This window comes from Vulpes vulpes, chromosome 3, assembly GCF_048418805.1.
Source record: "Vulpes vulpes isolate BD-2025 chromosome 3, VulVul3, whole genome shotgun sequence".
NCBI lineage: Eukaryota > Metazoa > Chordata > Mammalia > Carnivora > Canidae > Vulpes > Vulpes vulpes.
Window position 1 is genome coordinate 5,049,551 of NC_132782.1, and position 19,695 is coordinate 5,069,245.

The following is a 19,695-nucleotide window of genomic DNA, read 5'->3' on the forward strand; positions in this document are numbered from 1 at the left end:
GTTTTCAGACACACCTAGGTTTCTCCATCTGCTGCATATCCTGGCCATTATATTCACCTTCTTCTTTGGAAGCCCATTCCTAGAATAAGATCACATGCTTTCCATCCTGATCTCCCACTCCCAAACCATTCCTTCCTATAAACCATCTTCCATCTGTAACGTACTGTATTAAAATCAAGTGTTCAAAATAAATAAATAAATAAATAAATAAATAAATAAATAAATAAATAAAATAAAATAAAATCAAGTGTTCTATCAAGTACTGCTAGTGAGGCTGCTACATCATGTTAGCCTGTTGACCATCTTTTCCCAATTAAAGCTCTTTACTTCCTGCCCCACAACATTGTTCTCTCTGCTTCTCCATCGATGGACAGCACTCTCTTCTTTTCCTGTTCTCTGTGTCCACTCTCCATCCTCAACTCTACTGCTATCCTTTTTTTGCAAGAGAGAGATAGCATGAGCGGGGTGTGAGAGAGCAGAGGGAGAGAAAGGGAAACAATCTTAAGCAGACTCCATGCTGGGCACGGAGCCCAACATGGGGCTCAATCTCCTGACCCTGAGACCCTGAGCTGAATTCATGAGTCTGATGGTCGACTGACTGAGCCACCCAGCTGCCCCTATTGCTATACTTTTTCTTTGACCTCAGCCTCTCTATACTTATTATGTGTGTCTCCTATGAGTTAACCTATCCTTCTCTGTGTTTGACTAAAATGTACAGTATCAGCTTTGTCTTTTTGCCTACAATCCTATCCTAAAAAATGCTTAAAGCCTTTACTATTTGCATGTGCACCCAAAATGCAGTATTTTTAAAAATTAAATTCAACATCTTTAATTCCACCACAGCTTCACAATCCCTGTGCACCTGCTTCTTCTTTCAAATATCCTGGGTTGTCCTATGGAACCACAAGTAGTTTGTATTTTTTTTATTACTGTATATACCTATCAAAATAACTAATTCTTTACATTTTATATCTGACTTGGGCTACCTTATATTTCTTAAGATTAGATGAGTTTTACTTATGACAAATCAATTTCTAAAGTATTGAATTTCCCTAGGCCACTTCACAGTAGGTTCCTAGATCACCCAAAGTCTATCTGCCAAATATATTGAGAAAAATACCAGAGTTCATGATGTGATGCCAATTTATCCCAATAGGACCTAAGTAATTTAGTTTTCTTACTCACAATCCGTGTCCTATTTTAACTTAACTAAGTGTAATCTCGCATTATGTGAATATGTGGCTATTTTTGTTCTTAGCCTCATGGTATGGTCCAAACTATTGTCCTACCTGGAACACCCTCAGTTTCCCCCTATTTCATAGAATGCTCCTTGGCTCAGTACATGTCCCACATCTCCCATAAAACATTCTTCAACCCATGATCATTTTTCCTATTTCACTTACTAAACCATAGCTTCTCTCTAATCATTTTGAGCATAATGTTTAATTTTTATTTACAGGAGGGTCCATGATACACATGTATTTTGTCTCTCTCATACCATCTAGCAGAGTACTAACACATCATAGATGCTCAATAATTACCTTCTATTTAATTTACCAAAACAGACCTTTTTAAACAAAACCTAATAAATGAAGAAGAAATCAAGGCATTAGAATATACCATTTTGTAACATCTAATTAAACAAGGATCATAAATCCTTGTTTATGATCATCAATAGCTACTAAACACTTCACGTTAATAGCAGATGGGAAACTTTGTACTGGAAAAATCAGGCTGGTAACAACTGAACACACTGAACAAGCAGATATTTTAGCTTCCTGATGGAAATATACAACCTTCCTTGAAGTATTCCTACCAAAAACTAAAAATGAATATCATCAAATCTCTAGACCTATCTATCAGGTTACAGGAAATTCAGCTAATGGAGAAATATATTAAACAATAGTATGGGGATACAATCAGCAAAACTAAAATTTGAAAAACTTTTTTTAAAAAATATTTTATTTATTTTTTCATGAGAGAGAGAGAGTGAGAGAGAGAGAGGCAAACACACAGGCAGAGGGAGAAGCAGGTTCCATGCAGGGAGCCTAATGGTGGGACTCGATCCTGGGACTCCAGGATCATGCCCTGGGCTGAAGGCAGGTGCTAAACCACTGAGCCACCAGGGGATCCCCTAAAATTTGAAAAACTTTAAAGGAATTTAACAATTACAAGAAAAAAGGAAGGAGGGCTTCGGAATGAAAGGAGGGAAGGCAGACAGCTGGCAGAGAGAGAGGTTGGCTACCATGGAATCACCAGAAGAACCTGGAGCATCCATGGATGAGAACTACTTTGTGAACTACACTTTCAAAGACAGGTCACACTCGGGCCGCGTGGCTCAGGGCATCATGAAACTGTGTCTGGAGGAAGAGCTCTTTGCTGATGTCACCATTTCAGTGGAAGGCCGGGAGTTTCAGCTCCACCGGCTGGTCCTCTCAGCTCAGAGCTGCTTTTTCCGGTCCATGTTCACTTCCAACCTGAAGGAGGCTCACAACCGAGTAATTGTACTGCAGGATGTCAGCGAGTCTGTTTTCCAGCTCCTGGTTGATTATATCTACCATGGGACTGTGAAACTTCGAGCTGAAGAGCTGCAGGAAATTTATGAGGTGTCAGACATGTATCAGCTGACATCTCTCTTTGAGGAATGTTCTCGGTTTTTGGCCCGCACAGTGCAGGTGGGGAACTGCCTTCAGGTGATGTGGCTGGCAGATAGGCACAGTGATCCTGAGCTCTACACTGCTGCCAAACATTGTGCCAAGGCCCACCTGGCCCAGCTGCAGAGCACAGAGGAGTTTCTCCACCTGCCCCACCATCTACTCACTGATATCATCTCGGATGGAGTTCCATGTTCCCAGAACCCAACAGAGGCAATAGAAGCCTGGATCAATTTCAATAAAGAAGAAAGAGAGGCTTTTGCAGAGTCACTCAGAACGAGCTTGAAGGAGATCGGGGAGAATGTGCACATTTACCTGATCGGGAAAGAATCATCTCGTACCCACTCGTTGGCTGTGTCCTTACACTGTGCAGAAGATGATTCCATCAGTGTAAGTGGCCAAAACAGCTTGTGCCACCAGATCACTGCAGCCTGTAAGCATGGCAGAGACTTGTATGTGGTGGGAGGGTCCATCCCACGGCGCATGTGGAAGTGCAACAATGCCACCGTGGACTGGGAATGGTGTGCGCCTTTGCCCCGAGACTGGCTCCAGCACACCCTGGTGTCTGTGCCTGGGAAAGATGCTATATATTCACTGGGTGGCAAGACACTGCAGGACACGCTCTCAAATGCAGTTATCTATTACCGGGTAGGTGATAACGTCTGGACAGAGACAACTCAGCTAGAGGTGGCTGTGTCAGGGGCCGCTGGTGCCAACCTTAACGGGATCATCTACTTACTGGGGGGGGAGGAGAATGACCTGGACTTCTTTACCAAACCATCCCGACTCATCCAGTGCTTTGACACAGAGACAGACAAATGCCACGTGAAGCCCTATGTTCTGCCCTTCGCAGGTCGCATGCACGCAGCTGTGCATAAGGATCTGGTGTTCATCGTGGCTGAAGGGGACTCCCTGGTGTGCTACAATCCCCTGCTAGACAGCTTTACCCGGCTTTGCCTTCCTGAGGTGTGGAGCTCTGCCCCATCCCTCTGGAAGATCGCCAGCTGTAACGGGAGCATCTATGTTTTTCGGGACCGATATAAAAAGGGGGATGCCAACACCTACAAGCTTGACCCTGCCACTTCAGCTGTAACTGTTACCAGAGGCATTAAGGTGCTACTTACTAATTTGCAGTTTGTGTTGGCCTAAGGCTGTGGGGGGGAAGAGCAGCTGACTTCTGCCCTCCCCTTTTCCAGCACCTATCCATCCAAATTTGAAGTCCCTGGGGCCCCAATCAGAGTGCTACGTTATTTTTTTGGCACATGTTATAAAGGGCAGCACCTCAGTCCTTGCCGAACCCATCGGGGTGCTCCATTTGGGGCTTTTTAGACTGCTGCTGTTCAGCTGGCTGCTCAGAGTAGGGCCAGCCTATCCTCTGCTATTCCCTGGTATCTTGTGCCTCACTGCAGATGGCTCGAGCAAGCCATTTCTCAGACAGTAGGCACAGCCTCCCCTCATTCCCTGATCAGTGTTAAGTAGAAGCACCTCTGATCCCAGGACAGAAGGAAAGATGCCCCATCTTCCTTTTTTTCTATAACCTGCAAAGTGGCTAGTTGGTAATTTTCCCACAAAGAATTAGGTGTTAGAGTTTTCATTTGGGCTTTGGTTGGGAGAATGGTCTAAGCTGAAGGTGTCCTTCACCAGCAAGCGCCAACTCTAGAATTCAGGATGTTGCGTCTTGTGTTTTCTCACCTGTCAGGAAACGTACACTTTGGTTTTATTTTTGGTATACTCCAAGGAGTAAGCCAGAAAGAAGTAGGAAGGATTATTTCTGATTAATAGCAGAAACTTTTTTCAAACTTAAATATATAAGGTCTCTACTCTTTTAAAAGCTCTAAGGTAAGCCAAGAGCTAGGAGCTGTTCATACAAATAAAAGTTTTTGAAGGGGAAAAAAAAAAAAAAAAGAAAAAAGGAAGGAGAACTATGGATTAAGAGATTTAAGAAACATATCAATCAGATGCAATATGTAGATTATATTTGGCTTTTATTTGAGTAAAATAAATGAAAAAATAAATTACAAAACAAAAATATTTTAATATTGATTAGTTAGTTGATACTATTAAGAAAATATTGTTGAAATTTTTAGGTATGATTTTAATATAGTTATGCTTTTTTATTTTTATTATTTACTTTTTAAAAGATCTATCCATTTATTTATCTTAGAGAAAGAGGAGAGGGGCAAACACGCTGAGTGTGGAGTCCAACCAGGGGCCTGGCCCCACAACCCCAAGATCATGATCTGAACTGAAATTAAGAGTCAGAAGCTCAACTGACTGAGCCACCCAAGCACCCCTAGTTATGCTTCTTTAAAGAGTCTTTTTGATTTTAAGATATATATCAAAATATTAATAGATCAAATTGTATGATGTCTGGGGATTTGCTCACTCTTACCCAATGGTCATAGGTAATTGTACAGATGAGACAAATTTGACTAATGAATTGATAACTGTTGACATTGAGTGATAATAGACTTGTTTATGTTTAAATTTTTCCACACTAAAAACTTTGTAAAAATAAATAAACCATAAAATATAATGTATGTCCAAAGAGTTTTATGTAATAAAATATTGTAGTCTCAAGGTTCTCACACAGTTGAAAGGGAGATTTGAGACACACTCACCTAATGAAAAGAAAAGTAGCATACATTTAGCCTTTCTGAGTACTAAGGCTATTTTTATAAATTTCAATAGAAAGAAGCTTGGATTTTAGAACTACTCTTCTTAAGACTAACTTATGGGAATTATCATTGAATAGCCATTACATATGTGATATAATATTTAATGAAGCCTGCACATAAGCAAATATCTATAACTGGAAAAGATTCCTATTTCTAAAGACAAGTATAGCAAAATAATAATAATAATAATAATAATAATAATACCAATAAAACTAAGGCAACCCATTTTACCCATCAATTTAGCCAATTTACCCTTCCTTGTCATTTGCGAATCTAAATGATGTTTCTTATGTTCTCCAGAAAAAATATTATGGTAGTTTTTTAAGTTTTTTAACTGGTTAAGTTCATATTAAATCTACATAAGTAAAAACTGTGCCATAAGAGGCTATGGTAGATTTTTAAAAATATTTATTTATTTATGATAGAAAGAGAGAGGCAGAGACACAGACAGAGGGAGAAGCAGGCTCCATGCAGGGAGCCCGACACGGGACTCTATCCCGGGACCCCAGGATCGCCCCCTGGGCCAAAGGCAGGCGCTAAACCGCTGTTCCACGCAGGGACTCCCATATGGTAGATTTTTAAATGTGACAAACACTCTGAAGAATTGTAAAATAAAAGGAAGTTCAGTAACCAAAAGCCAATGGGTTAAGATGTCAAGCAACAGATGTATGTATGAAATTCTGGGGAAAAGACTCTTGAGCAAGTCAGCATCAACCTTTAGAAACTAAATTACTGGGGCAGCCCAGGTAGCTCAGTGGTTTAGTGTCTGCCTTCAGTAAAAAAAAAAAAAAAAAAAAAGATTTTATTTACTTGTGAGAGACCCAGAGAGAGGCAGAGACACAACCAGAGGGAGAAGCAGACTCCATGTAGGGAGCCCGACGTGGGACTCTATCCGGGGTCTCCACGATCACACCCTGGGCTGAAGGCGGCGCTAAACCGCTGAGCCACCCGGGCTGCCCAATAAAATCGTGTGTTCTTTTTAAAGAAAAGAAACTAAATTGCTCCACTTAATGGAATACAAAAATGGTCAGGGACACTTAGAGTTTGCTTGAAATCAATAACTCACAATATCATCTGTAATTATAACCATACTCAAAAATAAAAGGTAAAGAGTAAAAGAAGAGAAGGTTATTGGAGTAGCATTATATCCTATGCAGCTAGAGTTGTGAGATCTTGACAAGAAACCGGCTCTGCAGCAATCAGTTTCCAGGCAGTAAGGTAAACAGGGCTTTTCAGAATGCACAATGGACATGGTGAAGAATCTGGTAGGAAAAGGGTGTCATTGAAAAAAAATCCTTATCCCATGGATCCCCAGAGGCAGTCATGGGATTTTGATGGCTCCCATGTGGAGAGAATGATACCCAATTATTGTATTTTTGAGATGCCCAAGAATAAGAAAGCTGGCAGGTGGGCAAAGGAATCAATATTATCACAATAGGCTGAAGTATAGAAGACTTTTGAGCAAACAGTGAGTAAAAGGAAGAATAGTCCAGAAGAACATTTTAGTGGTTTTATTTTAAAGGGTTTGTTAATTATATAGCTTTAAATAGAGCATGTGAGCATAACTGTTCAGCAACTGTGCAGCAATAATAACCATGCAAGAACATTACCACAGTGGCAGTCAGGAGCATGTTGTAAGGAGAGCATTATTTAGATTATTAACTACAGGAAATTTTTCCAGGTCTTTAGTTAATACTTTAATGTTCCTGCCAAAGGTACAGTCTGAATGAAACCTTAACCTAACAAAGAACAAATGGAGCTTAAAATGTTCATCTATTGCAAATAATAAAGCATTTAAGATGAAAATGGTTAGTAGCATTACATGTATTCTTTGCTTGAAATTAATAAACACATATATTCTCAGAGTAAATAAAGTACTAGAAAAACAAAAAACAAAGCCCATCAAAACTTCAAAGGTAATAATGGAAATTAACATCAAGGTAACAATATTAACACAATTTTACAACAAAGGCGAGTACATGAAAAATTCTATGATAAGTGGCAATGTGGTTTAAAGGAAATGAATACTGAACTGTTGGTCAGAACACCTGCTTTTTTTTTTTGTCTTATCTCTGCCAATAACCAATAATATTGTTACTTTGAACAAATGGCTAACCGTTTTCTTTCATGTGAAAGGGGAGGACTGGATCAGATGACTTCTACGATTTCTGCAAGTTATATTATCCTGATTCGATGTTATATTTTCCTTATATGGAGAGATCACAGTATATGATATGCTCTACAACTTTCTTCTACAAGCAAAAACGAATCACAATGAGAAAATCAGTATTTTATAGGCTGGTTAAATAATAGACAATTGAATTTTAATATAGAATTCTATCATTCATGTTTATGGAAACATTGTGTCATGTGTGTTGCCTTATACAGGAAAAGTTCTGTCTGGCCAATACCTATAACCAGCAACAATAACATTTTAAAAACTGCCATTTATGAGGACTTCTTGTGTGCCAGGCCCCTGCTACACAAAGGCAGTGAACACATGGTATGATGTAATCTTGGAAACAAGCAAGTTCTCTTTTTCACACTTCGCGTGGCTGACTTCTACTTACACTTTTTCATGTCTAAGCTTAGAGATCATTTGCTCCAGGAAGCTTTCCCCAACTCACTATGTCCATGTTAGGTGCCTTCTCTAATTCCTAGCACACTGTCCCTCTCTTTTATTACAACATTCATTAAACCATTTACCTGTACTTCCCACTTGGCTATGAACTCCTTAAGGGCAAGGACCAAATTTGTCTTATCCATAACTTTTCTACCGAGCCTATCATGGTATCTGGTACTTAATAAAGTTTCAAGAAATACTTGGGATATGCACAGAGAAGGCTCTGAGATTTTCTTGGCAGTTAGGTTGACATTTCCTGTTCCCTGACACACTGGACTGGTCTTTAGAAAGAAAAGGCACCCCCGACCCCCGCCTTACACCACACATGCTACCATATTCTAACTCCTCTACAGGAGACTTCTGATTCTTGATTTCCCCAGTCCTAGTTGTTTCCATGCCCCCTAAGCTCCATCTCTGCTTGCCTGACAGGGAAAAAAATCCAGAAAACGTTGTCAGGATTTTCAATAACTAATTCACATTGCTAGCAATATTAGAGGACATGTGCAAAGAAGTGGCAAGCTCTCTGTCTTCTCCTTCAATATTCCTATAAGTTTCTAGGTTCAGTTGAGTTGAGTAAACTTCAAGTTTTCATTTTATTAAGTCTTAAACAGTCTGATAATTCCATTAAATTCTTTCCAATTCTTCCACTATTTATCAATATTACTTAAGCTTTTTAATCTCCTGTGTTCCATTCATGTTTAAACTTCACTCACGTCATTACACTACCTGTGGTATTGCCTATCTTACTTAAAGCTTTCTATTCTCTCCTTGGCATTTTTACTTAGCAGAAAAATTTGGTTTTTTCTTTTGGTTTCACAACTATCCCTTGGTTTCTTGGTTGACTCCGTAAGTGCATGTTTTATCACCTCACTTTGATAACCACTTTCCATTTTCTGTGGCTTTTTATTCGTCTTTCTCAGAATCTCAAAGATTATTCACTATTATCTTGACTGTTTCATGTCCTTTACTTTTTAAATAAAGTCTGGCAAAGTTTCATTTAATTGGGTCCTATAGGGTCTTAACTTTAGTGTGAAATAAAACTTATGGAGAAAGAAGCAAACTAAATGTCAGTAAGCAGAAAACTACCAAAAGATATTTTTTTTCCATAAGAGGTGAAATCTACAAACCTATCACTCAGTTTTATATATGAAGCTGACAAAACCAAATTGTATAATATTGTCAGAAAATGGGGCTAACAGTCAGGAAATCACTTGCCTGCTGGCTATGATATCCAGGGGAATCCTTTCCTTTGTAGGCCTCACATCCTCATTGAAAAAATGAAGAGGACTAGTTCAGCTTTTCAAATCAGGGCCACAACTCATTAGTAGATAATGAAATTGATTTTGTGGATGGGAACTAGTGTTTTCTTATGAAAGAAAACAGAACGGAAAATATCAGAGTGCATTTCATGTACTCTGAATATAATGCCATTACTAGAAATTTTTGTTTCCGTTTATGTGTGTGTATGTGTGTGTGATCTAAAATACATTTCTCATTGTAGGCCATGGTCAAAGAAGCTCGAAAAATACAGCAGGAAGTTCTCTATAATCCCTTCCAATGCTAAAATTCTATGACTGTAATATAAAGAGCAAAGCTATTGTGTTGCCGTCATTAATCCACAGTCCCTATTCCTTCTGTAACCAACCCAGAAGCATGGTATAGATGAGAGAACCCAGGTTTTGAAATCATAAGCCAGAGCTTGAATACTTACCCCTGTAACTTATTAATGGCATTCTGTGGGGTACACTGCTTAACCACCTAGAACTACAGACTAACAAAAAAGGGAGTAAGAGTGATGCATGCCTTACGACTGCTGTACAAACACCATCAGTTTATACAAGCCGGAAACTCATTCTGCTTGTCCCTGACACTCCATTTATAATCAATTGCTAAGTCCTGCTGACTGTACCTCTGACTCTCAGACCCATTCACTTCTCTCCATCTTCACAGCCCCCATCCTAATCTACAAGGATGCATCTGGCACCCACTCTTAGTTCATTCCATGCCCACATCCCCATCTCACCGCCTACACTTGCAATGGTTTCCGTTTTTTCCAACTATGGACCCTAAGGCCTCCAGGATTTGGCCCTGCCTATATCTGCACCCCCAACTCATTACCTCGTACCAATAATAGACTCATCCTCTGGGGTCCAGGTGCACCTGGCCATCCTACAAATCTCTGAACAGGCCACATTGCCTCCAGCTATGTAGATATTGTACATGCTATTCCCTTTGCTTGGAATGTTCTTCCCTTCCTCCTTGCCTCCCCCACACCTTTTCCAAATCAATCCTTACACAGTTCCAATGCTGTCAGTGAAGCCTTATCCACCTGCCCTATAGGAGGTAAAGCCCCCCAGCTGCATCCTCCCATAACAGTTTACTTTGCCTTCAAGATATTTCTCATAGTTTAAAAGGAGGTATCCAGTGCTGGGATTACATGACCACCATCTGCTTCCCCACCAGACTATGATCTCCACAAGAATAGGGACCATATCCGATTGGCTCCTCATTATATCTTCAGTGCCTTACATACCACCTGACACCTAATAGATGCTCAATAAATAAGGTTGAATTGATGAATAATGGGATAAGAAAGCAGCTACACAAATGTTAACTATGTTCTTAGATTGCTGCAATTGCTTTCCAGTTGACTTTCCTGACTTCAGTGTCACTTTGATTTAACCTATTTTGTACACATTTGTCTATTGGATGACTTCTTACATATCTTTGCTTCCCTGCTCTGCTCAAGATTTGAATAGTAGGGTCTTTGCATTGGCTATCATTTCAAGTGGTTTTATGACTATTTGGACACCGCCTTATTCATTTGAATAATTCCTTATTAAAAAGGAGGACTCAATCCTTAAAGGTAAATTTGGACTTGAACCTATATGGCCTAATTTCCTATTACTCCCCAGAGCAGACAGGCCAGACCTTTCTCCTTCTCCTCTGCCCCTTTCTCTCCCCCCTACTTACACACTCATGCTTATCTCTGTCGCAGGCCTTTGCCTAGAAAGCCCTTACTCCTGTTCACCTATCCTTCAGGGTCATTCAGGGCCTCTTCATAACAATTTCACCCAATATTTGCTATCCCCCCTCTGATCTGTATTCATGAATAGTTGTCTAAAATAGATACTATCCAGTCACTCTCTAACTTGTCTTGATTTATTTTCATTTCACTTATCACTGGATAAAGATATATTATCCTAAGAGTTTTCAACCCAAGGAGAAAATTTTTTCCTTTCTTTTTATTGTTAGATACATTTAGATACATTGTAGATCATGAGATGGTGGATATTAATTAAACCTATTGTGGCTATCATTTCACAATATATGTAAATCAAATCATCAAGTTGTATGCCTTAAACTTATATGGTGATATACCAATTATTTCTTAATAAAATCGAAAAAACAATTATTAATCAATTTATTTTCTTGTCTGTGTTTCTCACTAAACTTTAAGCTCCATGGTAACAGGGACTTGCACTATCCCCTGCTCTATCCCCATTCTTGGAACAGTGACTTACCCAGGGTTAGGTGCTCTATGATTATTTCTTGGGTGGATGAATTAGTGTCCAAAACTCAGATTATAAATTTTATGCTTGATTAGGCCGTAAAGCTCAGATCCAGATAAGTACCATCCAGCATGTCACTTCCGCGAGTCCATACTTAAGGTAGGAAAACTCAGGCTGACCAATTCCTTCTATGCGGCATAATTCCTTCCACGTATCCCCGGTCTCCCTCTGCTCTCTGCCCTTTTATTAACAAGATACGCTGAAGTCATTAAGATCTCACACTGCTGGTGGGACCTGAACTCGGCTTTGAACTTTCACAAGAAAGAAGGAGGATTAGGCTGTAAAACAACGGAAGACTTGAGAATACATTAAGACTAGTTTAGGGTAGGGAGGAGCCAAAGTGGCGGAGGAGCAGGAGACCTTCGTGTCCTTTGGTCCCGGGAATTCAGCTGGGGAGCTATCAAATAGGGCACCCGGGTGGCCCAGCGGTTTAGCGCCGCCTGCGGCCCGAGGCATGACCTGGGGTCCCAGGATCGCGTCCCCCGTCGGGCTCCCTGCATGGAGCCTGCTTCTCCCTCTGCCTGTGTCTCTGCCTCTCGCTCTGTGTCTCTCATGAATAAATAAATAAACAAATCTTAAAAAAAAAAAAAAAAAATCATGCTGAACACCCAGGAATTCAACCAGCGACCTAAGGAGAGAATAGCTGCGAGTCCACGGAGAGAAGCGACCGCTCTCCGCAAGGTGGGAGGCACAGGAGGGTGGATGCAAAGGGACACCTGGGGGAGGGAGCCCTGGGGGAGGGAGCCCTGGGGGAGGGAACCCTGGTGGAGGGAACCCTGGGGGAGGGACACCTGGGGGAGGGATACCTGGGAGAGGGACACCTGGAGAAGGGGGCCCTGGGGGAGGGATACCTGGGGGAGGGACACCTGGGGAGGGGCTCTGGGGGAGGGATGGTGCAGGTGATAGGTGCTGGGGCCGGGGTGGGAGTGGCCCAGGAGGACCCGCGAGGGCGCCGTCTGCGGTCAGCGCGCCCCACGGGGCCCTGGGTGGGGACTGCGGGGCAGGACCGGGGGTCCTGGGCCGGGTCTCCGCAGAACCCGCGAGAACCCCCTCCTCCCCGGCGGGCGTGGCCTGGTGCGGGCCGCGGGGGTCTGCAGGGCTCGGGCTCGGTGGGGTGGGCGGGGCGGGGGGGACACGGCCACCGGGGGGCGCGGGAGCCCGAGGCATCCCAGCGCCCTGCGCCGCGCGGCCCGCGGCAGGTGGACGGCCCCCCGCAAGCCCGCGCCGAGCAGCAGGTGGGCTCCCCGCGACCACCAAACCCCAGCGCCAGGGGAGGAGACCCAACTCCTGGGGCTCCCCACGATCCTATAGTCCCGCCATTCAGGAATTCAACAAATGTCTTATTTTATCAACTTTTTAAAATCCTTTTTTAAAAATATTTTACTTATTTATTCATGAGAGACACACAGGCAGAGAGAGAGACAGAGACACAGGCAGAGGGAGAAGCAGGCTCCACGCAGGGAGCCCGACGTGGGACTCGATCCAGGGTCTCCAAGATCACGCGCCCTGGGCTGAAGGCGGCGCTAAACCGCTGAGCCACTCCGGCTGCCCTAAAAATCCTTTTTAATTTTCATTTTTATAGTTAGTTACATTATATCCTTTTCATTGTATTTGATTTTATTTTTGAATGTATATATATGTCTCTCTTTACAATATTGAAATGTAGTTTCTTCTAACATATTGACCAAAATATACTCAGGATATATTGTATTCTTCTGTTCACCTGTTTTTATTACTTTTTCCCTTGTTTTTAAATTTTCATCTTTATAGTTACATTCTATCACTTTAATGTATTTAATTTCATTTTTGTACATATGCAAGTTTTTCTTTCTTTAAAATTTTGGGATCTGATTTTCTAACGAACAGACCAAAATACACCCAGAATGGTGTATGATGGATCTGACCTCCTCGCCTGTTTGATTATATTCTCTTTAAAAAAAGAAAAAGAAAAAGAAAAAAAAATCGGTTTTGGGTCTCTTCTGATTTGTTTAGTGAATATTTCTCTGGGGTCGTTGTCGTCATTTCAGTATTTTGTTCTCTTGTTCATCTATTATTCTCTGAACAGAATGACAAGACAGAAAAATTTACCTCAAAAAAGAGGACTAGAGGGGCACCTGGGTGGCTCAGTAGGTTAAGCATCTGCCTTCAGCTCAGGCCATGATCCCTGGGTCCTGGGATCAAGTCCTGAATCAGGCTCTTTGTTCAGCTGGGAGTCTGCTTCTCTGTACCCCCCCTCCCCACCCCACTCATGCTGTCTCTTACTCTCTCTCTCTCTCTCCCTTCCTCTCCCTCCCTCTCTCAAATAAATGGATAAACTCTTAAAAAACAGAGTGAGAACAAGAGGCAGTATTGACTGCCAGGGCCCTAATTACTATGAACATAAGTAGTATGTCATAATTAGAGTTCAGAATAATGATAAAGTTACTAGCTGGATCTGAAAAAAGCATAGAAGACACTAGAGAATCCCTTTCTAGAGAAATAAAAGAACTAAAATCTACTCAGGTTGAAATAAAAAAGACTATTAATGAGATGCAATAAAAAATGGAGGCTCCAACTGCTAGGATAAATGAGGCAGAAGAGAGCATTAGTGACCTAGAAGACAAAATGATGGAGAATAAAGAAGCTGAGAAACAGAGATAAATAACTATTAGATCACAATGGGAGAACTCAAGAGATAAGTGATACTTTAAAGCAAAACGATATTAAAATAATTGGGATTCCAGAAGAAGAAGAGAAAGGGGGGGCAGAAGGTATATAGTAGCAAATTATAGTGGAGAACTTCTCTAATCTGTGGAACGAAATAGGCATCCAAGTCCAAAAGTCACAAAGAACTCCCCCCCTTAAAATCATAAAAATAGGTCAATACCCTGACATATAATAGTGAAACTTGCAAATCTTAGACAAAGAGAAAATCCTGAAAGCTGCTCAGGACAAGGGGTCCATAACCTATAAGGGTAGAAACATTAGAATGGCAGCAAACCAATTCACAGAGACCTGGCAAGCCAGAAAGGACTGGCATCATATATTCAGGGTGCTAAATGAGAAAAATATGTAGCCAAGAATACTTCATCCAGCTAGGATATCATTCAAAATAGAGAAATAAAAAGTCTCCTGGACAAACAGAAACTAAAAGAATTTGTGATCATTAAACCAGTCCTTCAAGAATTATCAGAAGGGATCCTTTAAGAGAAAGCCCAAAAGTAACATAGACCAGAAAGGAAGAGACAATATACAGAAACAGTGACTTTACAGTTAACACAATTGCACTAAATTCATATCTTTCCATAATTACTCTGAATGTAAATGGGCTAAATGCCCCAATCAAAGGACACAGGATATCATATTGGATAAAAAAAAAGCAAGACCCATTGCCGTGCTATCTGCAAGAGACTCGTTTTAGACCCAAAGACACCTCCAGGTTGAAAGTGAGGGGGTGGAAAACCATTTATCATGCTAATGGACATCAAAAGAAAGCTGGGGTGGCAATCATACAAATTAGATTTTAAACCAAAGACTGTAATAAGAGATGAGGAAGGACACTATATCATAATTAAAGGGTCTATCCAACAAAAAGATCCAATAATTGTAAATATTTATGCCCCTAACATGGGAGCCGCCAATTATATAAATCAATTAATAACAAAATTTTAAAAACATATTGATAATAATACAATAATAGTAGACTTTAACACCTCACTCACAGCAATGGACAGATTATCTAATCAATAAGGAAACAAAGGCTTTGAATGACACAATGGACCAGATGGACTTCACAGATATATTCAGAGCAACAGAATACACATCCTAAAGCAACAGAATACATATTTTTCTGGAATGCACATGGAGATTCTCCAGAATAGATCACATACTGGGTCACAAATCAGATCTCAACCAGTACCAAAAGATTGAGATGATTCCCTGCATATTTTCAGACCATATTGCTTTAAAACTGGAACTCAATCACAAGAGAAAATTTGGAAAGAACTCAAGTACAAGGAGACTAAAGAGTATCCTACTAAAGAATGAATAGGTCAACCAGAAAATTAAAGAAGAATTTTAAAAATTCATAGAAACAAATGAAAATGAAAACACAACTGTTTAAAACCTTTGGGATGCAGCAAAGGTGGTCCTAAGAGAGAAGTAGATATACTTAATATTTTTTGATATACTATATCGAAAAGAAAAGAGAAAGGTACCAAATAAATAAAATGAATGAAAGAGGAGATCACAATAAACACTGAAGAAATATAATTATAACAACATATTATGAGCAACTATATGCCAACAAATTAGGCAATCTGGAAGAAATGAATGCATTCTTAGATGTACATGAACTATCAAAACTGAAACAGGAAGATATTGAAAACCGGAACAGATCCATAACCAGCAAGGAAATTGAAGCAGTAATCAAAAGTCTCCCAACAAACGAGCCCAGGGGATGGATGGCTTCCTAAGGGAATTTTACCAAGCATTTAAAGAAGAATTTCTCCCTCTGCCTATGTCTCTGCCTCTCTCTTTCTGTGTCTCTCATGAATAAATAAAATCTTTAAAAAAAAAATTGGATGCCTAGGTGGCTCAGCAGTTGAGCCTCTGCCTTCGGCTTGGGGCCTGATCCTGGAGTTCCAGGATCGAGTCCCACAATGGGCTTCCTGCATGGAGCTTGCTTCCTTATTGGCCTATGTCTCTGCCTCTCTCTCTCTGTGTCTCTCATAAATAAATAAATAACATGTTTTAAAAAATAAAGAAAGAAGAATCAATACCTGTTCCTCTAAAGCTGTTTCAAAAAATAGAAATGGAAGGAAAACTTCCAAACTCATTCTATGAGGCCAGCATTAACTTGATCCCAAAACCAAAGACCCCATCAAAAAGGAGAATTACAGACTAAAATAGCTGATGAACATGGATGCCAAAATTCTTACCAAGTTACTAGCCAATAGGATCCAACAGTACACTCAAAGGATTATTTACCATCACCAAGTGGGATTTATTCCTGGGCTGCTAAGGTGGTTTGACATGCACAAATCAATGTGATACACTACCTTAATAAAAGAAAGGGCAAGAACCATTTGATCCAATCAATAAATGCCAAAAACATTTGACGAAGTACAGCATCCTCTCTTGATCAAAACTCTGTGCAGTACAGGGATAGAGAGAACATATCTCAATACTGCAAAAGCCATCTATGAATAGCCCACAGCAAATATCATTCTCAATGTGGAAAAACTCAGTTTTTCCCCTAAAGTCAGGAATGTGGCAGGGATGTCCACTATCACCACCGTTGTTCAACATAGTACTAGAAGTCCTAGCTTCAGCAATAAGACAATGAAAAGAAATAAAAAGCATTCAAATTGGCAAAGAAGTCAAACTCTCATTGTTTGCAGATGATGTGATACTCCGTGGAAAACCCAAAAAACTCCACTCCAAAATTGCAAGAAATTATACAGGAATTCAGCAAAAGTGGCAGGATATAAAATCAATGTACAGAAGTCATTTGCATTTCTATACACTAACAATGAGACAGAAGAAAGAGAATTTAAGGAGTTGATCCCATTTACAATTGCGCCCAAAACCATTTAAGAGACCTAGGAATAAACCTAACTGAAGAATCAAGGGATCTGTACTCAGAAAACTATAGAACATGCACTAAAGGAATTGAGAATGACACAAAGAAATGGAAAAACATTCCAGGCTCATGGATTGGAAGAACAAATATTGTTAAAATGTCTACACTACCTAAAGCAATCTATATATTTGGCGACATCTCTATCAAAATAGCATCAACGTTTTTGACAAGGCTGGAACAAATAATCCCCAAATTTCTGTGGAAGCAGAAAAGACCCTAAATAGTGAAAGGAATATTGAAAAAGAAAACCAAAGCTTGTAGCATCACAATTCTGGACTTCAAACTATATTACAAAGCTGTAATCATCAAGACAGTGTGGCTGGCACAAAAACAGACACATAGATCAATGGAACAGAATAGAGAACCCAGAAATGCACCCTCAACTCTACGGTCAACTAATCTTTGACAAAGAAGGAAAGAATGTCCAATGGAAAAAAGACAGTCCCTTCAACAAATGGCATTAGGAAAATTGGACAATCACATGCAGAAGAATGAAACTACCATTTCTTCACACCACACACAGAAATAAACTCAAAATGGATGAAAGACCTAAATGTGAGACAGGGCTCCATCAAGATCCAAGAGAACACAGACAGCAACCTCCTCGACTTTGGCCGCAGCAACTTCTTGCTAGACACATCTCCAAAGGCAAGGGAAACAAAGGCAAAAATGAACTATTGGGTGAACTATCTTCACCAAGATAAGAAGCTTTCGTACAGCAAAAGAAACAGCTGACAAAACCAAAAGACAACTGACAGAATGGGAGAAGATATTTGCAAATGACATATCAGATAAAGGGCTAGTATGCAAGATCTATAAAGATTGTTGTTTTCATCTACTGATTGGTATGACCAATTGCTCTAAGCTTTTCTTTTTTTTAATTTTTTAAAAAATTAAATTAAATTTTTTTCTTTTTTTTTAATTTTTTAAAAAATTAAATTAAATTAAATTTTTTTCTTTTTTTTTAATTTTTTAAAAAATTATTCATGAGAGACACACACAGAGAGAGAGGCACAGACACAGGCAGAGAGAGAAGCAGGTTTCATGCAGGGAGCCGACATAGGACTTGATCCCAGGTCTCCAAGATCACAAGGCGATGCCAAACCACCAAGCCACCCAGGTTGCCCACTCTGGGCTTTTCTTATGTGACTTGAAATGATTATGATTTTTACACATTTACATATGTGGCACATAATATGTTGAATGTATGAAGGCAATTAGGCAAATAAATGCTGATCTGCGTGGGTAGCCTCTTAAATTTCAGATCATCATAAATAATTCCTAAAAGCCAACAAGTCATTCCTGCCTCTGCTGCCTATCCAAAATCACAGGACTAGCAGGTCTGTGTCATGGATGTCACAGTTAAGTCTGCCATTTAGCATCCATGGTTCCTGATTGATCAAAGGAACTAGATACCTGATTTGCTCTCCAGTGTTTCAACTTCTCTTACTTCTCTTTCAACTCCTCAAATGATTACAGATCTTACAAAGGAATACCCACTGATTAGACAGGCTTAACAAGAGTGTGTATTCAACTTATTTTTAATTTTTTATATTATCAACTCTAATGTTCTGTTATTTACCTATACTTTAGAAAATTTGATTGAATGTTTGCCATGACTTTTAAAATTTATCATTTATCTTGTCTTTCTTGGTCTATAATGAATATTGCCTTCTGTTTTAGGCACTATGCTAGTTGTTATGGATACAAAGGCAATTAAGCCATGGCCAATGTACTCAGGAAATGTAGTCTAACACAAACAGCACATGGAAACAAATAACCGTAGTACAAATAAGTATATCTGTGTTTATGCCTATTAGTTAAAATGCTTACTTGAATATCTCTGCTTGTTCAGTGGAAGGCAAGTAACATTTCCCAAACTAAATTCTATTAGAAAAAAGCTTCTATTATCAGATAATTTGGGGGAAATTAGCACACTAGTCTTCTTTCTGAAAATTCATAATGCATGTATCGCCGTATTCTAATAAGTATTCTGAGAGATCCTCCTATAAAGGAACCTATTCACTTTGTTTATCTTTATGAAGCTTCCTTGACTACCCAGCACATTATCCATGGCACACATGTTAACATCCTGTGGGATATTAACATTCCATGGGCCATCAATTTGGGAAATGAACTGATTATCACTTGGAACAGAGTGGTACATGCCCTCCTGTTCCAGAGTCTGTACAGATAAGTAAGTATTCCCTTATACATAGATGATATGTTTATTGGTCAGGACTCCTCAGAAGCGACTGAGAGAAAACTAACTCAAACTAGCTTAAGGAGAATAGATTGAGTCACCCGAATGGGAATCTAGGAGTGGGTCTTGCCTCAGGGACTCAAGTGACATCTGTAGGTTCCTCTCACTCCCTTCCTACTTTTTTACTCCTATCTATTTGTGCATTGATATGGACTTCCTCATATGTCTGGGCTGGGGAGACTGGGGGGAAAAGAGACATGGCTTGAACAGCTCCAGGTTTAATTACATTATTTTAGCTTAGTGACATCAGGGAGAAAAGAAAGCTTTTCTTCTTCAATAGCC

The 19,695-nt window shown here is 40.0% G+C and overlaps 1 protein-coding gene and 1 pseudogene across 14 annotated transcripts in view; one reads left to right on the forward strand and one right to left on the reverse strand.

The window, feature by feature from the left end:
* CCDC148 (coiled-coil domain containing 148) overlaps positions 1-19,695 on the reverse strand; it is a 283,318-nt gene that overhangs the window by 128,989 nt on the left and 134,634 nt on the right. The gene's annotated exons all lie outside the window — the stretch shown is intronic.
* LOC140598168 (kelch repeat and BTB domain-containing protein 4 pseudogene) lies at positions 2,195-4,566 on the forward strand (annotated as a pseudogene).